General features: G+C 37.0%; 1 protein-coding gene across 1 annotated transcript in view; it reads right to left on the bottom strand.

Annotated features, from left to right (window-relative positions):
- The window catches only part of LOC135469642 (potassium voltage-gated channel protein Shal-like), a 66573-nt gene that overhangs the window by 21053 nt on the left and 23493 nt on the right, over positions 1 to 22027 (bottom strand).

Below are 22027 nucleotides of genomic sequence, written 5' to 3'. Positions count from 1 at the left end.
TCTGGCTTGTCTCTGGAAAAATCTAATAACCTTTTGTTTACCTGACCAAAAATATCAGTTTATTTATGAACAGATTTATTGATTATTCACTTTTAACAAACAATTCCCCTGTTCGTTTTGTGAATATTTTTAATTACGTGTGAAGTTGTGTCAGGTATAAAAACAGTGTGGCCAGAACAAGCAGGTTTGCATACTGTCCTGAAGCCTAAGTCTATGTTGGGAACGCCCTGAGGGCCCCTATTAGGATAATGCAGCTCTTCCTAATAAAACTGTGAATTTGTTTTCACGGAGGTGCACGCATACATACAGTATGTTGTCACTTGTGCACACATACATACAGTATGTTGTCACTTGTGCACGCATACATACAGTATGTTGTCACTTGTGCACGCATACATACAGTATGTTGTCACTTGTGCACACATACATACAGTATGTTGTCACTTGTGCACGCATACATACAGTATGTTGTCACTTGTGCACGCATACATACAGTATGTTGTCAATCCTATGGTACGTATACATGGTATTTCATAAAACATAAGGACAAAGATACTGTTGGAGTCAGCTAAGCTTCAATAAAGTTCTGATGCCTGTGTTGATTTACATGTACATGTACATGTGTACCTGTCCATACAAAATGCTACATGTCATTAAAATGTGTGTTTGAGGATGTTTAATGTGTCATGAGTATCTTGGTGTATATTGTGATTTAATGTATCCAAAGTTTAAAGGTGTAGGCAACAGAGGAAAATAGCAGATTTGTAACAGTTCACATCAGTGGTTTCAGTTTTATCATTAACAAGTTTTTCTTGGAACTAAGACAATTTAAAAGACACCTACACACATTCGATAAATCAGTAGATCATCTTTGCATTAAAAGATTATCGAACACTTCAAACACATACATGTAGCCTTAGGACTTCATACTTGGATGCTGCATGTGACTTATTGGTGGAATGTAGGACAGGCTTATAATTAACGAAACAGTTTACATATTATGTAAAATAATAATCAGATCTAAGAAGATCAAGGAATAGTCAGTATACAATTATAATTATGAATAATTATTACATTTTAAATATTAATTACAATGTGGTAGAAAATGTGAATAATAGAATTTGCTGAAACTTCAAGTTTTAAAGTGTATATGCAAGACTGACTTGTACATAGAAATATTTCATTCATTTTGTGAAGGTACAAGGAGAAAATAGCTCATACTCTCTCAGATGTCAACCTAATCGAACAGCCAATGATTAAACCATAACAGTGAGTCACAAGAATCATTAGGATTTTCAGGTGAGCTCCAAACTGTGTGTTATTTTCTTCTCTGTCGGTCATGAGGTATTTGCCTGGGATGAAAGAGCATTGACTAGCATCAGCTTTTATTGGAAGTTAACATCCCCACCTCTTAGCTGGTACAGCGAGTACCTTAATCTTCAAGTCAGACAAGTAGAATATCATGAATACAAAATTTATTTGTAGGTATTACTCATTCTTTTTTATATATCACCTAAACAATACCATTTTACGCAAATCTTACAAACTGACATGTGCTCAATAAGTTTAATAGAGCTGCCTTTATTAAGTCTGTCTGGGCAACCAAAAATATGTTATTACTTTCTGTTGAAATGGTGCATGTAATATGAGCACACATTTTCAGGGAAGATAGTCTGCTTTTTGTGGGATCAATAAAATGCCTGAGGGGATTGATGCAAAGTTGCCATGTCCACAATGTTTAAGTTTCTTAGAATCCACTAAGGGGTATATAGGCAGGATTGCCAGCGCAAGTTCTGAAGGTCATCCTGGCATTGTAGTTGTAAGGGAACAGAGATATAAGGACAGCTGTAATGGAAAAGAAAGGTCCAGCTGATTTTTTTCATTAGAAACATAGTTTGGTGTGAAGTTCTTATTAGCCTGGCAGATCATACAAGCTTTGCATGTGCACAGACTGAACTTACTGGATGTATTCATGTTTATTAAATTTTTCAGCAACATATATGTTCACTGGGCCAATTTTGAAATTTGACTTGAACACTTGCTGTACCACCATTTAGGTTAAAATTGGGAACTTAACAAGTATTAGCTAAGAAAAATGTGGTAAAATTTAATATTCTGGGCACAGTTGTTTGAAGGTGTATTACCAAATACTGGCATACTGTCATATTTTATATTTAAAAGTTTAGCCAACGTCAGCAGCCAATGTAGTTCTACAAAGTCAAAGTATAACAGCAGCAGTTTTAGTTCTTATAGAAGATTTTGTTTAGGATAACTACAAAATTGAAGACTTGGCATAAGGTTAAATCTGGTATTAAGTCTTAAACCAATTTTGAACAACCATACTATGGACCATGTAAGGGGAATATAAAGGGATCACTGTTTCTTTCTTTTTGACTAAAATTTCTGCATGTAAATTTTCCTTTTACATCATCAGTAAAGGAATATTTCTAGTGTAGATTTTCATTATAGTATCTCAAATGAAAACTGGCCTAATAGTTCTGCAAGGTTCTGTGACTGAGCATATGTGGTCTGTAATGCAGTGTGGCTGGCAGGCTTACAGGCTTTGCATGTACTTTTGTCCATGTTTTTATGGCTGTGTAATTTGGTGTAATTTACTCAGAGAGATGGATAATGGAGTGAGAATAAAGGACTTCACCGGATGATGGCCCATCCAGGTTTCAGCAAATATGAGGGCATCCGAACTAAAGAATTAATCACATGTCTTTGAGTGTTGCTCATTCTTCGGTCCTTGTAGAACTAATCATGTGTAGAGGTCATACCAAGTTTCTCTGGTGTGTCCAGACTTTGAGCTAAGCTTATATCATGCCGTTTAATTTGCAGGAATTTGCATGGATGCTTATTGTGGAGATGTGGTAAACTGGACGCCAGGAGCTACTGTAGCTGCTTTAATCTCTCACGAGCAGATCAATAGTGTGCTAGATCTCTGATTAATGATTGATGCGAGCGACTAAGAGATGGACCATGTCACTCTCACCCTGATCACTGAGGCAATCCTCAATGACGGGAGTAATATGCCCGCTTAATTTATCTGGATCACCACAACATGACACGCCGCACCCTAATAACTGCCCTGGGTTAAAACACAGAGTAATTCAGATCATGACAACAATCAAGCTGTTATTGCAGAGCTCTGGAGAACAAGTATGTGCAAGTAGTTCATGGGATTAAGTGTACATTGACTCTTTTTGTGTTTTCCCCTGATGAATTCCATTGGCCATAGGTGCATACAGCTTGATTAGCTGCATGGTAATGTTGTTGTGTGTATGCGTGAGTAACATGCCAGTGTTAATGTTTCTGGTGTTGTGCAAAGTTGTTTTTGTTATTAGTTATCATCATGGCATTACTTAAATATTTGTATGATGGATACCATGGTAAAATTTGATTGGATGGTGCATCTTACATATTAAATTCTTACATTTACAACCATTTCATTTTATCTTCATTTTTTGGTGTGAAATAAAACCATTATTTTATTGCTTTCAATATCAATATTTAATTGAGGTTGAGAGCCTTTACAAACGGTCATTTGCTGATTTGATGTGAAAATAATAAATAATCCACACATAACCATTGAGCAATCAGCATTTTTTTAAAAACAATCTACATGTATGAAGAAGTCAGAAATTTGTCATTTCTAAGTTGACACTTAAAAATTCATGTTGGTATATTACATGTACTGTTTATTTTTACACACATGTATATCATTGGCTTTAAGTGTTGTTGCCATTGTATACCACTAACTGCGTCACCACATTGATTTCATGGTGCATGCGCACAACTGATACAGGATAGAGGTTTTTCACATGTCTGGTGGATATATGTTCCCAGTAGTGTTTCAGTGAAGGACAATAATGTGACAGCTGAGATGTTACCTGTTTCAATAGGCAGGTACACCTGTCGATTGCATGCAGCCAGGCCATCCAGATGTTACACTCTTGTGTTTAGCTGACCTAGCTATGCACTGTACAACTGAGCTATTTCACTCTTGTTTGCTCTCTACCATTGAGCTTCATTTCCACCAATGAAGTGTATACAATATAGATACATGCAGCACTCAAACATGTGTTTTAGACTGAAACATCTTAATATGTTCTCAGCTGATGTATCATGAGCATGACATTTTTAAAAATTCTATCCCTCTTTTAATTTTGAGCTGTTCTAATTAAATTAAGACCAAACGTCCAAGTCTCAAATCTCCATTATACAGTCTACATTTATGGTGAGAATAAGAGTCACTTTGTGAGGTGCTAGGCGATTTGCTTGAAATCAAGGGGGATATAACTTATGATAAAGGAGAAATAAATATGATTTCAAAGGCTTAATCCTAGTGCTGAAGGAAACAACAGGTTAAAGGAAGTTAGACAGAAACTGTTTTCCATTGAGAGCCCAAGAAACATACACGATGTGTGAATTCAGAGTGAATTCATGAGAACTGTAGCCTAGACATTCCTTGATGTGAACTGATTGGCCTGTTAGCCTTGTAACATTCATGTCATTAGTGATACAGAAATAGTTTTAATATTGTATTACCATGTACAAACATAAATGGCCCAAGGCTGAAGTTTCATCCATGTTTCCCTCATGTTTCCCTTGTGGATGTCTCCCTTTGGACTGCTTTATATTTCAACAATGTCATTTTAAACATGCTAGAAGAAGAAAAACTGCAGCACACCGTTTGTTCTTAGGTTAATACATGTGTATAAAAACTGTATGTATACTTCTCTTGTTTGCTGGAGAGTTGGTGGAGAGTCTAAGCCAATTACCAGGGATTAGTATAACATTGCTCAGCGTGTCTCCAAATTTACAGAGGATTTTGTGATCAAGCTTAATACAGACTGTGGAATAATCTTGTCATAATCCACATTCCTGTGATAGCACTGTACAAATTAAGAGGAAGTTATCTAGTTACACGGAGTGTAAAGCATTGATTTTCCTTGTACGAGACTTGGTTATTGTGGACGGATTGAAAGACCTGCATTATGCATGACTTGACAAGTGCAGGTCAGGTGCTACAGGTCAAAGAGACAGATCATAAGGCAGAACACTGGCTGGTAATTTTTTAGTCCGTCTGGGATCAGTGTTTGACATTGACTTGAACTTCAGACTTGAACATCGTGTACATACAGTACAGGATGTGCCAATTTACCCTTTCATGTAGCCAGTATAGTCTATATGTGCTAATACTGACATGATTGAATAGGTGTGATTTTGAGTTGAGAACAAAATCTTCACCATGCTTACATAGATTGATCAGTTCTTTCCAGCATTTACTGAGTAATTCACACTGAGTAATTCTGTGAATGACTATGGCCATACAAGAAGTCACTATTAGCCAATCATTCAGACTGTGTCTGTTATGATGAAAGTACTGTATACATTTTACTTTTTTTTGTCAGTCTTAATTTGGTTGCTTGATATTTCGTAAAAATTATTTCATTTCTTCCTCCTTTTTTTGCCCGTAAGCCCTGTTAGTGTAAAATTATTCATTGTTTTACGAGTCTGTAAAACTATACTGCATTGTAATTAATTTATAAAGCCAAGAAGGGGTCTTTATAAATAATTTTCCATACCTGTGTTAATACTGAACTCTAGTCTAGCCAGAGGTACATTGATCCTATTCAGATAGTATGTCATGACCACCCTTCCTCCCATACCATCTCTATCTTGTTACACAAATGTAACCTTGGCTTTAGCAAGGTTATAGGTGTCTGTGGAATCAACGAAGAATATGCTTGGTCAAAGATTGAATTGCGAGCTTTAACCTGATCGTTGTGCTCCATATCCTAGACAAAGTAAGGCATTCGACCAATCAACCCTAGCACATAACAACTAATTGGCCAACATCTCAATCAATAACATGTAATGTTCTAATGAACAAGATCCACTCTGGCCTCACATGTGTGGCTAAGGCCATCCATGGTGAGAATGACCTTGTGTGGCTTTGCTTGATCTTCACTGTTGACACTGTGGTCTTATCATTTCCATAGTTCTTAGTATTTTCTCAGCTTAGCTGTGCCAGTTAGAAGAAACTGTTGATCTCTTAGGTCTGCTTATACATTACAAAAGGAGTGAAGATAGTTTAAGACTTTGTCACCAAGCATGTGACATGGTGTCTGATCTCTAGTCTACTTTATGAATGTATACAGATCATGGATGATATGATAACTCAAGAGTATTGGAGTTTCATATGCATGTGTAAAAGCAAAAAATGCATTAACGGCTGATCATGTGCTGTACATCCGGAATGAATTTTTTGTATCACCCAGGCTAGCTATTACATATCTTTCTTTAGTGTTCCATCACATATCTGACAATGTTATAGTGAGTATATATATAAGGCCATTTCTGCATGATAACCTGATCAGCTGTTGACATCTAAATGCCAGATAGATAACTGTGTAAGTTAGAGAGGGACAGCCCTGATAAACAGGCTTCTTGTCAAGCTTGGAAAATGACTAAATGGTCTACTTTATAACCACATTACTACACCATACAAGCATAAATACCACAGTATGGACCACCATAATAATACAGTGCTGGAAAGTAATTTTTACAAAGTGATTATAAAATACTTTCATTGTTGCTGAATGTATATTCACTAGGTCAAGAAACATGCATACACATGAACAATCCTTCACACAACACGTCTATACAGGAGCAATCATTCACACAACATGCTTGTACATGTACAATCATTCACACAACATGCCTATACAGGTGCAGTTATTCACACAACTTGCTTGTACATGTACAATCCTTCACACAAGATGCCTATACATGTACAATCCTTCACACGTGTCTATACTTGTACAATCATTCACACAACATGCCTATACTGGTGCAATTATTCACACAGCATGCCTATACATGTACAATCCTTCACACAACATGCCTATACATTACAATCCTTCACACATGCCTATACATGTACAATCCTTCACACATGTCTATACTTGTACAATCATTCACACAACATGCCTATACTGGTGCAATTATTCACACAGCATGCCTATACATGTACAATCCTTCACACAACATGCCTATACATTACAATCCTTCACACATGCCTATACATGTACAATCATTCACACAACATGCCTATACATGTACAATCTTTCACACATCATGCCTATGCATGTACAATCCTTAACACAACATGCCTGCACATGTACAATCCTTCACACAACATGCATACACATGTACAATCCTTCACACAACATGCATACACATGTACAATCCTTCACATAACATGCATACAATTGTACATTTCATGTACAAAGCTAAGTTTGAAAGTACTTCTTTGGAGAATTGTATGTGTGGTTTAGGTTCCTTCATTTAAATGTAGTCTAACATGATGCAGGATATAGAATGAAGTCACAGCATGCTGAAATGTCTCAGTTGTACATGTGTATAAGATAGAATGAAACTTTGTTGGCAGGTGCTCTATAAACTTTTAAATGGGACTAACAGCTCTGTTGTAATCCATGTCATAATCCATAACATGTTATAATCTGCTATATTTGTCCCAGCTTTTAACAGCTAGATCTGTTACATGTATCCAGCCACAAGTTACATGTAGCATTTGTAAACCAGTTGTATAATGTTTTACATGAAGAAACCAAATTTTAGGTTTAGGCCAACTGTATGCTGTTTGAACTTGGACATATTTGCAGTGACCAATATCGAAGCACCTGCTGCATGAAAATCAAGAGGCTAGCCAGACATGAGGGACACACATCCTATTATTAAATAAAGTATAACATAAAGTATAAAAAAAACATGATCATTGAAGCAGCCTATGTAAATTTGTTTCCCTCACGTACTGTAATATGAGTATGATTAAGGTACAATCACAGTATGCTTTGCAGGTGGGTTTTCTGTATACCCCATTATAAGTAACAGAATGAAGGAAAATGACCTACAACCAAGTACATTCTAGGCCTTCATCAAATTTATTGTTGCATTTACATTTTTGCTCATGTTTTGAAGTCTTCTGTGTAAGATCAACTTTTCAACAGAGCAAATTATTCATGCATTTTACATGTACATTAAGCCACTGAAGATATTGCTGACCATACTTTAATACATATGGATAATTATTTGAGATTAGAACTGCTAATAGAAAAGCAATCAGATGCTGAACTTGTTATTGAACTATTGTTTGTAAATCATGACTTTAGTAAAAGATTAAAGCGGTATCAATAAGTGAACTGTGGTAATAGCAGTGCTTCAATCATGTTTATGAGTTCTTAGGTCTATATGTACATGTAAATACTTCTGTCAGGAAATACATTTATTTGTTTACAATATGTAGGTCTCTACATGAATTAACATTTTGTTTACTTGGATATATTATGTACCACATAGCCTTTATACCAGTATATGTTCTTTTGAATACTTAAACCTAGGCTAAAATTTTAATCTGGGAATTGGGGTTTTCACCTCCCATAAAAGTGACCAAGTACCGGTGAAATAATAAACTTAGTGACAAGTCAGGAAGAGCTGAGATTATATGTATATTACCTGACTTTCTCCACAGGCACATAGCTCAGGTGAGTGTTAGAACATGTGGTGATTAACAGCTACATATGCTACCAGACTAACCACACACCTGGTGAGAGGAGGTTAATTATCCAACTCTTCTTATTTCAGCCTATTTTATATTCTAGGCTGACAACATGACAGCTCTGTTTGTAAGTAGGTGTCACAGTTCACAGTTAAGATACCTTTGTCATGATGTAGGCTAATAACAATGTCACTATTCAAGTAGCGAGTGGAGAGTTCTTGCAACCCTATTTTTAGCTCTAAATTTTTCTCACAAAAATTGTTGTCAAATTTCCTCCGAAGTAGAAAAATGACACTTTTTTGATGTACCTAAGCCATTTACATCTATTTTATGCATTGTATTACAAACTGGTGCATCAGTCAAATGCACATGAACACCATAAATGTAATGTATGCCCCCCCCCCCCCCCACCCCCCACCCCACACTTGAATGCTTGTGACAACCATATAGTGACTGTCACTTTTTATTATTTTATTAGCTATGTAATGGCTGACTACTAGTTCATGCCTGTACCACTTGGCTTCCATGCTGCCGATTTATTGATTTTATCCTGTTTTGCCACTTCTAAATTTAGAATCATCCATTATATTGTCTTATGCTTATAGGTAAACAAGTAATACTTACAAAAAAAGAATGTTCAAAAGAAATGAGAAGTTTTCTGAAGTCATCTTTTGTCTAATATGGTACATTTCTACATAACTAGTGTAAATAAATGGTACATACAATCAGCCCTCTTTGTCAACAGATAGGCTACATGCTTGTGTTTGTACAGGACCTGTATAGTTTTCAAATGACATACCCAAATATTATTCCTTGTTAATTAAGAGCGAAATTTTGCTAGAATAAATTGTAATATGATGGAGATATCCTACATAAATGTCATTAGGCTGTTCTGTATTGAGGTTATAATATCACTGAGTATATTATAAGCAAACTTTCAGACCATGGAGTAGGGCAACAGGTGTTAGTGCTTCACAACCTGTCACTGGCAACTCTTTCTCACCGTAAACCCATCCCTTTATCAACCCATTCACCTGACATGGTAACAGCAACTGATGAAAAGATTCTGTTCTACATTGTCGAGCAGTATCCCCATATACATACATAGTACGGAGTGTTTGTCACCCTATACATGTGTGTAGTACACAGTGTTTGTCACCCTATACATGTATGTAGTACACAGTGTTTGTCACCCTATACATGTATGTAGTACACAGTGTTTGTCACCCTATACATGTATGTAGTACACAGTGTTTGTCACCCTATACATGTATGTAGTACATAGTGTTTGTCACCCTATACATGTATGTAGTACAGAGTGTTTGTCACCCTATACATGTATGTAGTACACAGTGTTTGTCACCCTATACATGTATGTAGTACGGAGTGTGTGTCACCCTATACATGTATGTAGTACAGAGTGTTTGTCACCCAATACATGTATGTAGTACACAGTGTTTGTCACCCTATACATGTATGTAGTACACAGTGTTTGTCACCCTATACATGTATGTAGTACAGAGTGTTTGTCACCGTATACATGTGTGTAGTACAGAGTGTTTGTCACCGTATACATGTGTGTAGTACAGAGTGTTTGTCACTGTATACATGTATGTAGTACACAGTGTTTGTCACCCTATACATGTATGTAGTACACAGTGTTTGTCACCCTATACATGTATGTAGTACACAGTATTTGTCACCCTATACATGTATATAGTCCACAGTGTTTGTCACCCTATACATGTATGTAGTACACAGTGTTTGTCACCCAATACATGTATGTAGTACACAGTGTTTGTCACTCTATACATGTATGTAGTACACAGTGTTTGTCACTCTATACATGTATGTAGTACAGAGTGTTTGTCACCCTATACATGTATGTAGTTCACACAGTGTTTGTCACTGTATACATGTGTGTAGTACACAGTGTTTGTCACTGTATACATGTGTGTAGTACACAGTGTTTGTCACTCTATACATGTATGTAGTACAGAGTGTTTGTCACCCTATACATGTATGTAGTACACAGTGTTTGTCACCCAATACATGTATGTAGTACACAGTGTTTGTCACCCTGTACATGTATGTAGTACAGAGTGTTTGTCACCCAATACATGTATATAGTACACAGTGTTTGTCACCGTATACATGTATATAGTACACAGTGTTGGTCACCCTACACATGTATGACGAGGGCCTCCGTGGCTGAGTCGGTTAGCGCGCTAGCGCAGCGTAATGACCCAGTAGCCTCTCACCAATGCGGTCGCTGTGAGTTCAAGTCCAGCTCATGCTGGCTTCCTCTCCGGCAGTAAGTGGGAAGGTCTGACAGCAACCTGCGGATGGTCGTGGGTTTCCCCTGGGCTCTGCCTGGTTTCCACCCACCATAATGCTGGCCGCCGTCGTATGAGTGAAATATTCTTGAGTACAGCGTAAAACACTAATAAAATAAATAAATCAAATAAATAAATACACATGTATGTATTACACAGTGTTTGTCACCCTATACATGTATGTAATATAGAGTGTTTGTCACCCTATACATGTATGTAGTTCACACAGTGTTTGTCACTGTATACATGTGTGTAGTACACAGTGTTTGTCACCCAATACATGTATGTAGTACACAGTGTTTGTCACCCTATACATGTATGTAGTACACAGTGTTTGTCACCCTATACATGTATGTAGTACACAGTGTTTGTCACCCTATACATGTATGTAGTACACAGTGTTTGTCACTCTATACATGTATGTAGTACACAGTATTTGTCACCCTATACATGTATGTAGTACACAGTGTTTGTGACCCTATACATGTATGTAGTACACAGTGTTTGTCACCGTATACATGTATGTAGTACACAGTGTTTGTCACTCTATACATGTATGTAGTACACAGTGATTTGTCACCCAATACATGTATGTAGTACACAGTGTTTGTCACCGTATACATGTATATAGTACACAGTGTTGGTCACCCTACACATGTATGTATTACACAGTGTTTGTGACCCTATACATTCATGTAGTACAGAGTGTTTGTCACCCTATACATGTATGTAGTTCACACAGTGTTTGTCACCCTATACATGTGTGTAGTACACAGTGTTTGTCACCCAATACATGTATGTAGTACACAGTGTTTGTCACCCTATACATGTATGTAGTACACAGTGTTTGTCACCCAATACATTTATGTAGTACACAGTGTTTGTCACCCTATACATGTATGTAGTTCACACAGTGTTTGTCACTGTATACATGTGTGTAGTACACAGTGTTTGTCACTGTATACATGTATGTAGTACACAGAGTTTGTCACTCTATACTTGTATGTAGTACACAGTGTTTGTCACCCTATACATGTATGTAGTACACAGTGTTTTGTCACCCAATACATGTATGTAGTACACAGTGTTTGTCAACATATATATGTATGTAGTACACAGTGTTTGTGACCCTATACATGTATGTAGTACACAGTGTTTGTCAACGTATACATGTATGTAGTACACAGTGTTTGTCACTCTATACATGTATATAGTACACAGTGTTTTGTCACCCTATACATGTATATAGTACACAGTGTTTGTCACCCAATACATGTATATAGTACACAGTGTTTGTCACCCAATACATGTATATAGTACACAGTGTTGGTCACCCTACACATGTATATAGTACACAGTGTTTGTCACCCTATACATGTATGTAGTACACACAGTGTTTTGTCACCCTATACATGTATGTAGTTCACACAGTGTTTGTCACTGTATACGTGTGTGTAATACACAGTGTTTGTCACCCAGTACATGTATGTAGTACACAGTGTTTGTCACTCTATACATGTATGTAGTACACAGTGTTTGTCACCCTATACATGTATGTAGTACACAGTGTTTGTCAACGTATACATGTATGTAGTACACAGTGTTTGTGACCCTATACATGTATGTAGTACACAGTATTTGTCACTCTATACATGTATGTAGTCCACAGTGTTTGTCACCCTATACATGTATGTAGTACACAGTGTTTTGTCACCCAGTACATGTATGTAGTACACAGTGTTTGTCAACGTATACATGTATGTAGTACACAGTGTTTGTGACCCTATACATGTATGTAGTACACAGTGTTTTGTCACCCAATACATGTATGTAGTACACAGTGTTTGTCACCCAATACATGTATGTAGTACACAGTGTTTTGTCACCCAGTACATGTACTACATAGTGTTTGTCACCCAATACATGTATGTAGTACACAGTGTTTTGTCACCCAATTCATGTATGTAGTACACACAGTGTTTGTCACCGTATACATGTATGTAGTACACAGTGTTTGTCCCCCAATACATGTATGTAGTACACACAGTGTGTTGTCACCATATACATGTATGTAGTACAAAGTGTTTGTCACCCAATACATGTATATAATACAAAGTGTTTATCACCGTATACATGTATATAGTACACAGTGTTGGTCACCCTATACATGTATGTAGTACACAGTGTTTGTCACCCAATACATGTATGTAGTACACAGTGTTTGTCACCCAATACATGTATGTAGTACACAGTGTTTGTCACCCAATACATGTATGTAGTACACACAGTGTTTTGTCATCGTATACATGTATGTAGTACACACAGTGTTTTGTCACCCTATACATGTATGTAGTACACAGTGTTTGTCACCCTATACATGTATATAGTACACAGTGTTTGTCACCCAATAGATGTATGTAGTACACACAGTGTTTTGTCACCCTATACATGTATGTAGTACATAGTGTTTTGTCACCCAATACATGTATGTAGTACAGAGTATTTGTCACTCAATACATGTATGTAGTACACAGTGTTTGTCACCCAATACATGTATGTAGTACACAGTGTTTTGTCACCCTATACATGTGCGCAGTACACACAGTGTTTTGTCACCCTATACATGTATGGAGTACACAGTGTTTGTCACTGTATGCATGTATGTAGTACACAGTGTTTGTCACTCTATACATGTATGTAGTACACAGTATTTGTCACCCTATACATGTATGTAGTACAGAGTGTTTGTCACCCTATACATGTATGTAGTACACAGTGATTTGTCACCCAATACATGTATATAGTACACAGTGTTTGTCACCGTATACATGTATATAGTACACAGTGTTGGTCACCCTACACATGTATATAGTACACAGTGTTTTGTCACCCTATACATGTATGTAGTTCACACAGTGTTTGTCACTGTATACGTGTGTGTAATACACAGTGTTTGTCACCCAATACATGTATGTAGTACACAGTGTTTGTCACTCTATACATGTATGTAGTACACACAGTGTTTGTCACCCTATACATGTATGTAGTACACAGTGTTTGTCACCCAATACATGTATGTAGTACACAGTGTTTGTGACCCTATGCATGTATGTAGTACACAGTATTTGTCACCCTATACATGTATGTAGTCCACAGTGTTTGTCACCCTATACATGTATGTAGTACAGAGTGTTTTGTCACCCAATACATGTATGTAGTACACAGTGTTTGTCAACGTATACATGTATGTAGTACAGAGTGTTTGTCACCCTATACATGTATGTAGTACACAGTATTTGTCACCCTATACATGTATGTAGTACACAGTGTTTGTCACCCTATACATGTATGTAGTACACAGTGTTTTGTCACCCAATACATGTATGTAGTACACAGTGTTTCTCACCCAATACATGTATGTAGTACACAGTGTTTTGTCACCCAATACATGTACTACATAGTGTTTGTCACCCAATACATGTATGTAGTACAGAGTGTTTGTCACCCTATACATGTATGTAGTACACAGTGTTTGTCACCCTATACATGTATGTAGTACACAGTGTTTGTCACTCTATACATGTATGTAGTACACAGTATTTGTCACCCTATACATGTATGTAGTACACAGTGTTTGTGACCCTATACATGTATGTAGTACACAGTGTTTGTCACCGTATACATGTATGTAGTACACAGTGTTTTGTCACTCTATACATGTATGTAGTACACAGTGATTTGTCACCCAATACATGTATGTAGTACACAGTGTTTGTCACCGTATACATGTATATAGTACACAGTGTTGGTCACCCTACACATGTATGTATTACACAGTGTTTGTGACCCTATACATTCATGTAGTACAGAGTGTTTTGTCACCCTATACATGTATGTAGTTCACACAGTGTTTGTCACCCTATACATGTGTGTAGTACACAGTGTTTGTCACCCAATACATGTATGTAGTACACAGTGTTTGTCACCCTATACATGTATGTAGTACACAGTGTTTGTCACCCAATACATTTATGTAGTACACAGTGTTTGTCACCCTATACATGTATGTAGTTCACACAGTGTTTGTCACTGTATACATGTGTGTAGTACACAGTGTTTGTCACTGTATACATGTATGTAGTACACAGAGTTTGTCACTCTATACTTGTATGTAGTACACAGTGTTTGTCACCCTATACATGTATGTAGTACACAGTGTTTTGTCACCCAATACATGTATGTAGTACACAGTGTTTGTCAACATATATATGTATGTAGTACACAGTGTTTGTGACCCTATACATGTATGTAGTACACAGTGTTTGTCAACGTATACATGTATGTAGTACACAGTGTTTGTCACTCTATACATGTATATAGTACACAGTGTTTTGTCACCCTATACATGTATATAGTACACAGTGTTTGTCACCCAATACATGTATATAGTACACAGTGTTTGTCACCCAATACATGTATATAGTACACAGTGTTGGTCACCCTACACATGTATATAGTACACAGTGTTTGTCACCCTATACATGTATGTAGTACACACAGTGTTTTGTCACCCTATACATGTATGTAGTTCACACAGTGTTTGTCACTGTATACGTGTGTGTAATACACAGTGTTTGTCACCCAGTACATGTATGTAGTACAGAGTGTTTGTCACTCTATACATGTATGTAGTACACAGTGTTTGTCACCCTATACATGTATGTAGTACACAGTGTTTGTCAACGTATACATGTATGTAGTACACAGTGTTTGTGACCCTATACATGTATGTAGTACACAGTATTTGTCACTCTATACATGTATGTAGTCCACAGTGTTTGTCACCCTATACATGTATGTAGTACACAGTGTTTTGTCACCCAGTACATGTATGTAGTACACAGTGTTTGTCAACGTATACATGTATGTAGTACACAGTGTTTGTGACCCTATACATGTATGTAGTACACAGTGTTTTGTCACCCAATACATGTATGTAGTACACAGTGTTTGTCACCCAATACATGTATGTAGTACACAGTGTTTTGTCACCCAGTACATGTACTACATAGTGTTTGTCACCCAATACATGTATGTAGTACACAGTGTTTTGTCACCCAATTCATGTATGTAGTACACACAGTGTTTGTCACCGTATACATGTATGTAGTACACAGTGTTTGTCCCCCAATACATGTATGTAGTACACACAGTGTGTTGTCACCATATACATGTATGTAGTACAAAGTGTTTGTCACCCAATACATGTATATAATACAAAGTGTTTGTCACCGTATACATGTATATAGTACACAGTGTTGGTCACCCTATACATGTATGTAGTACACAGTGTTTGTCACCCAATACATGTATGTAGTACAGAGTGTTTGTCACCCAATACATGTATGTAGTACACAGTGTTTGTCACCCAATACATGTATGTAGTACACACAGTGTTTTGTCATCGTATACATGTATGTAGTACACACAGTGTTTTGTCACCCTATACATGTATGTAGTACACAGTGTTTGTCACCCTATACATGTATATAGTACACAGTGTTTGTCACCCAATAGATGTATGTAGTACACACAGTGTTTTGTCACCCTATACATGTATGTAGTACATAGTGTTTTGTCACCCAATACATGTATGTAGTACAGAGTATTTGTCACTCAATACATGTATGTAGTACACAGTGTTTGTCACCCAATACATGTATGTAGTACACAGTGTTTTGTCACCCTATACATGTGCGCAGTACACACAGTGTTTTGTCACCCTATACATGTATGGAGTACACAGTGTTTGTCACTGTATACATGTATGTAGTACACAGTGTTTGTCACTCTATACATGTATGTAGTACACAGTATTTGTCACCCTATACATGTATGTAGTACAGAGTGTTTGTCACCCTATACATGTATGTAGTACACAGTGATTTGTCACCCAATACATGTATATAGTACACAGTGTTTGTCACCGTATACATGTATATAGTACACAGTGTTGGTCACCCTACACATGTATATAGTACACAGTGTTTTGTCACCCTATACATGTATGTAGTTCACACAGTGTTTGTCACTGTATACGTGTGTGTAATACACAGTGTTTGTCACCCAATACATGTATGTAGTACACAGTGTTTTGTCACTCTATACATGTATGTAGTACACACAGTGTTTGTCACTCTATACATGTATGTAGTACACAGTAATTGTCACCCAATACATGTATGTAGTACAGAGTGTTTGTCACCCTATACATGTATGTAGTACACAGTGATTTGTCACCCAATACATGTATATAGTACACAGTGTTTGTCACCGTATACATGTATATAGTACACAGTGTTGGTCACCCTACACATGTATATAGTACACAGTGTTTTGTCACCCTATACATGTATGTAGTTCACACAGTGTTTGTCACTGTATACGTGTGTGTAATACACAGTGTTTGTCACCCAATACATGTATGTAGTACACAGTGTTTGTCACTCTATACATGTATGTAGTACACACAGTGTTTGTCACCCTATACATGTATGTAGTACACAGTGTTTGTCACCCAATACATGTATGTAGTACACAGTGTTTGTGACCCTATGCATGTATGTAGTACACAGTATTTGTCACCCTATACATGTATGTAGTCCACAGTGTTTGTCACCCTATACATGTATGTAGTACAGAGTGTTTTGTCACCCAATACATGTATGTAGTACACAGTGTTTGTCAACGTATAAATGTATGTAGTACAGAGTGTTTGTCACCCTATACATGTATGTAGTACACAGTATTTGTCACCCTATACATGTATGTAGTACACAGTGTTTGTCACCCTATACATGTATGTAGTACACAGTGTTTTGTCACCCAATACATGTATGTAGTACACAGTGTTTCTCACCCAATACATGTATGTAGTACACAGTGTTTTGTCACCCAATACATGTACTACATAGTGTTTGTCACCCAATACATGTATGTAGTACAGAGTGTTTGTCACCCTATACATGTATGTAGTACACAGTGTTTTGTCACCCAATACATGTATGTAGTACACACAGTGTGTTGTCACCATATACATGTATGTAGTACAAAGTGTTTGTCACCCAATACATGTATATAATACACAGTGTTTGTCACCGTATACATGTATATAGTACACAGTGTTGGTCACCCAATACATGTATGTAGTACACAGTGTTTGTCACCCAATACATGTATGTAGTACACAGTGTTTGTCACCCTATACATCTATGTAGTACAGAGTGTTTGTCACTCTATACATGTATGTAGTACACACAGTGTTTGTCACCCTATACATGTATGTAGTACACAGTGTTTGTCACCCAATACATGTATGTAGTACACAGTGTTTGTGACCCTATGCATGTATGTAGTACACAGTATTTGTCACCCTATACATGTATGTAGTCCACAGTGTTTGTGACCCTATACATGTATGTAGTACAGAGTGTTTTGTCACCCAATACATGTATGTAGTACACAGTGTTTGTCAACGTATACATGTATGTAGTACAGAGTGTTTGTCACCCTATACATGTATGTAGTACACAGTATTTGTCACCCTATACATGTATGTAGTACACAGTGTTTGTCACCCTATACATGTATGTAGTACACAGTGTTTTGTCACCCAATATATGTATGTAGTACACAGTGTTTCTCACCCAATACATGTATGTAGTACACAGTGTTTTGTCACCCAATACATGTACTACATAGTGTTTGTCACCCAATACATGTATGTAGTACAGAGTGTTTGTCACCCTATACATGTATGTAGTACACAGTGTTTTGTCACCCAATACATGTATGTAGTACACACAGTGTGTTGTCACCATATACATGTATGTAGTACAAAGTGTTTGTCACCCAATACATGTATATAATACACAGTGTTTGTCACCGTATACATGTATATAGTACACAGTGTTGGTCACCCAATACATGTATGTAGTACACAGTGTTTGTCACCCAATACATGTATGTAGTACACAGTGTTTGTCACCCTATACATCTATGTAGTACAGAGTGTTTGTCACCGTATACATGTATATAGTACACAGTGTTTGTCACCCAATACATGTATGTAGTACAGAGTGTTTGTCACCCAATACATGCATGTAGTACACAGTGTTTGTCACCCAATACATGTATGTAGTACACACAGTGTTTTGTCACCGTATACATGTATGTAGTACACACAGTGTTTTGTCACCCTATACATGTATGTAGTACACAGTGTTTGTCACCCTATACATGTATATAGTACACAGTGTTTGTCACCCAATAGATGTATGTAGTACACACAGTGTTTTGTCACCCTATACATGTATGTAGTACACAGTGTTTGTCACCCAATACATGTATGTAGTACACAGTGTTTTGTCACCCTATACATGTGCGCAGTACACACAGTGTTTTGTCACCCTATACATGTATGTAGTACACAGTGTTTGTCACCGTATACATGTATGTAGTACACACAGTGTTTGTCACCCAATACATGTGTGTAGTACACAGTGTTTTGTCACCATATCTGGGAGTCTGGGAGGGGAATATATGTTTGAAGAGATAACCACAACAGGACATGCTATTTATTTCAGCCTTCGCTTCCTTTAGTTCACTGTTATTCACCCAGTAAACATTAAGCTACACTAAAACTAACTGCATGGGTGTGTAAATTGCAGTAAATCATAAGTAGACTGATGTATTTACAGGTAGTAGATGAAAAATTTGATGGAATGTATGAATGGTTTAATATGTGATGACACTTTGTGTAATTTACTTTTGAGTGATGTCATTAAAAGGGCATCAGTGAGACAGATTTCTTGAATGAGCCAAGGTGTTTTCCATTTTTTTTCTTTAGACAGCACTCTATTCCTGATACTTGACTCCAGCCTACTTGACATTGTGTTAATTATTAAGGTGGAGGAGAGCAATCCTTCAGACGCTCACATCAATAATAAATGACTCTATCTAGAGTCAAGTTTATTCATTGGGAGTTGTTACAGTGGAAAAGAGCTACCTTGCATCCATTAGTCCATCAGAGAACACTTCTGAGTGTAGTCTGATGGTGATTTGCTTAATCATAGCAGTATTGTGTCGCTACGGCAACAGGCTGACTTGAGGCCACTGTCACCTGTGCTTGGCTAATGATTAACCAGCCAGACCAACTTCCACCTGTCCTGCGCTGTCCCATTGTCACTTAGGTGTTGTCACATTCTGTTCTTTGTCGCATCATATATCAAAAACTGTTAAAAACACAAATGGAGCTGTCTCTAAACACCTTGGGGAATTTTCGGTATCACTAAGATAGTCATACCTTTAAATTGCTATAAGCATAGAATCATAACTGTGATTATTTTATTTTGGCAAAGTGTATTCATCAGGTATCGGTGTGTCAGTCAAATGAGAAGTAAATGAGGGATATAATCTCTGCGTGAAAACTATACACTGTAGGACAATACACTGTATGCCATCAGTGTACTAGGGGTTCCTGAACAAACCCCAAAGAAGAGAACACAGGTCAAAATGCATCTTTGGGTGCACCAACTGGCCTGCCTTTATATTAAGTGTAGACTTATCAGTGATTTCTTTTGTTATTGCACCTTTATAAAGTTTTTTCAATCTAGGTGTCAAAGCAGACGTTTGTATATCAGCCGTTCACCACAATGGACATTCCAGGTCAATAATCACGAGGCCGATTCAAGTAAGAAAGTTAATACAAATTATAAAATTAAGACGGATTCATGCAAATTTAGAGAAGGAGTCGACAGTTTGAAAGACACAAGGAATGTTCTAAGAGAATGCTCAGACCTGGACATTCAATGCAGGAATTGGTTTGGAATATGGTCATCTGATCTGTTATGATTTGAAGGAAACCTCCGAAAAAATTGGTTTTAATTGTATATCATGAGTTGCCTATTTGTGGTTGGCGAGTGTGTTATCTTTTATCATTTAACTTAATTTCATGAAATTGTGATATGATTTAAAACATTGGACTCCAGAACACCACAGAGCACTGTAGTACGACTTCCACAATATGAATTTGCATTAAAACCTATGTAAAAGACATGCTGACCTAGCTTCATCTGCATAGATTTTCTGATAACTATAACATGTGTCTTTGCCTAAACTACAAGTACTTCCCCTGTTGGATATGGCATGAACTTGACTTCGACACATCATGGATTTTTTTTTACTGGAGACGATTGACTATATCTATCTTCTTAATCAAGATAGCAACCTAAACGTGTTTCTTTGGGGCCATATTACAGATCTGGAATTCTGCTAATCTTTGTGAAACAAAATGCTTCCTGACAAGAAAGAGGGTAATCTTTTAGTGTGGCTTCGCTAAGGACAAGCTTGCTGGGAGGAGGGGATATTGGACTGGCAGAACACGTTCTTGAGTGCTCACTCTTTACTATTAATTTTCAGTCCAAATCTAATGTAAACCAGAGAAATAGATTTCCTGTCTTGCTGTGTAAACCATGGGCCGGAGATTCTGATGGGATGGCTGCCAAAGGCATGTTCCTCGCGGCAGCCAGCGGATAGATCCTCTGCTGAATGGATACAGCTTTATAAGCCTTATATTCTACTCCTCCAAAGTGCTGCATCTTCATAACACTAAACTGTATGCAGTCTTTCTGATTTCTTCAACTGTATCCAGGCAATTGACAAACAAGTAATGGCCGTATCGGCTTCATAAATACACTTACAATGTCAGTTATATTTAGTTACAGTGAATTCATGAAGTTACTTTTGCATATATTCTGGTACGTGCATATGGGTTGTGTAAGTTTTTTGCAGTACCTGTAAAGAAAAAAGTGTAACACTTGCTACTAACCCCGTCTTTAAACATTGTAATTATATTTTTTTATTTCTTTGTCCTGACCTACATTTTCCCATTTGTTTACGTTATAGCTTGCACTGTAATTTCTCGAGGCTTAGGTGTTTATGAGTTTAGTTTTATTGTAAATAGAGGGTACATTCTGGGAATATGTATTGGTTTTGTAAAAATGTTTACGATCACACTATACAGAATTTTCTTTTTTTTCTTTTT

Source organism: Liolophura sinensis, chromosome 7 (genome assembly GCF_032854445.1).
Source record: "Liolophura sinensis isolate JHLJ2023 chromosome 7, CUHK_Ljap_v2, whole genome shotgun sequence".
In the NCBI taxonomy this organism is placed as follows: domain Eukaryota; kingdom Metazoa; phylum Mollusca; class Polyplacophora; order Chitonida; family Chitonidae; genus Liolophura; species Liolophura sinensis.
This window is presented reverse-complemented; position numbering and strand designations above follow the sequence as displayed.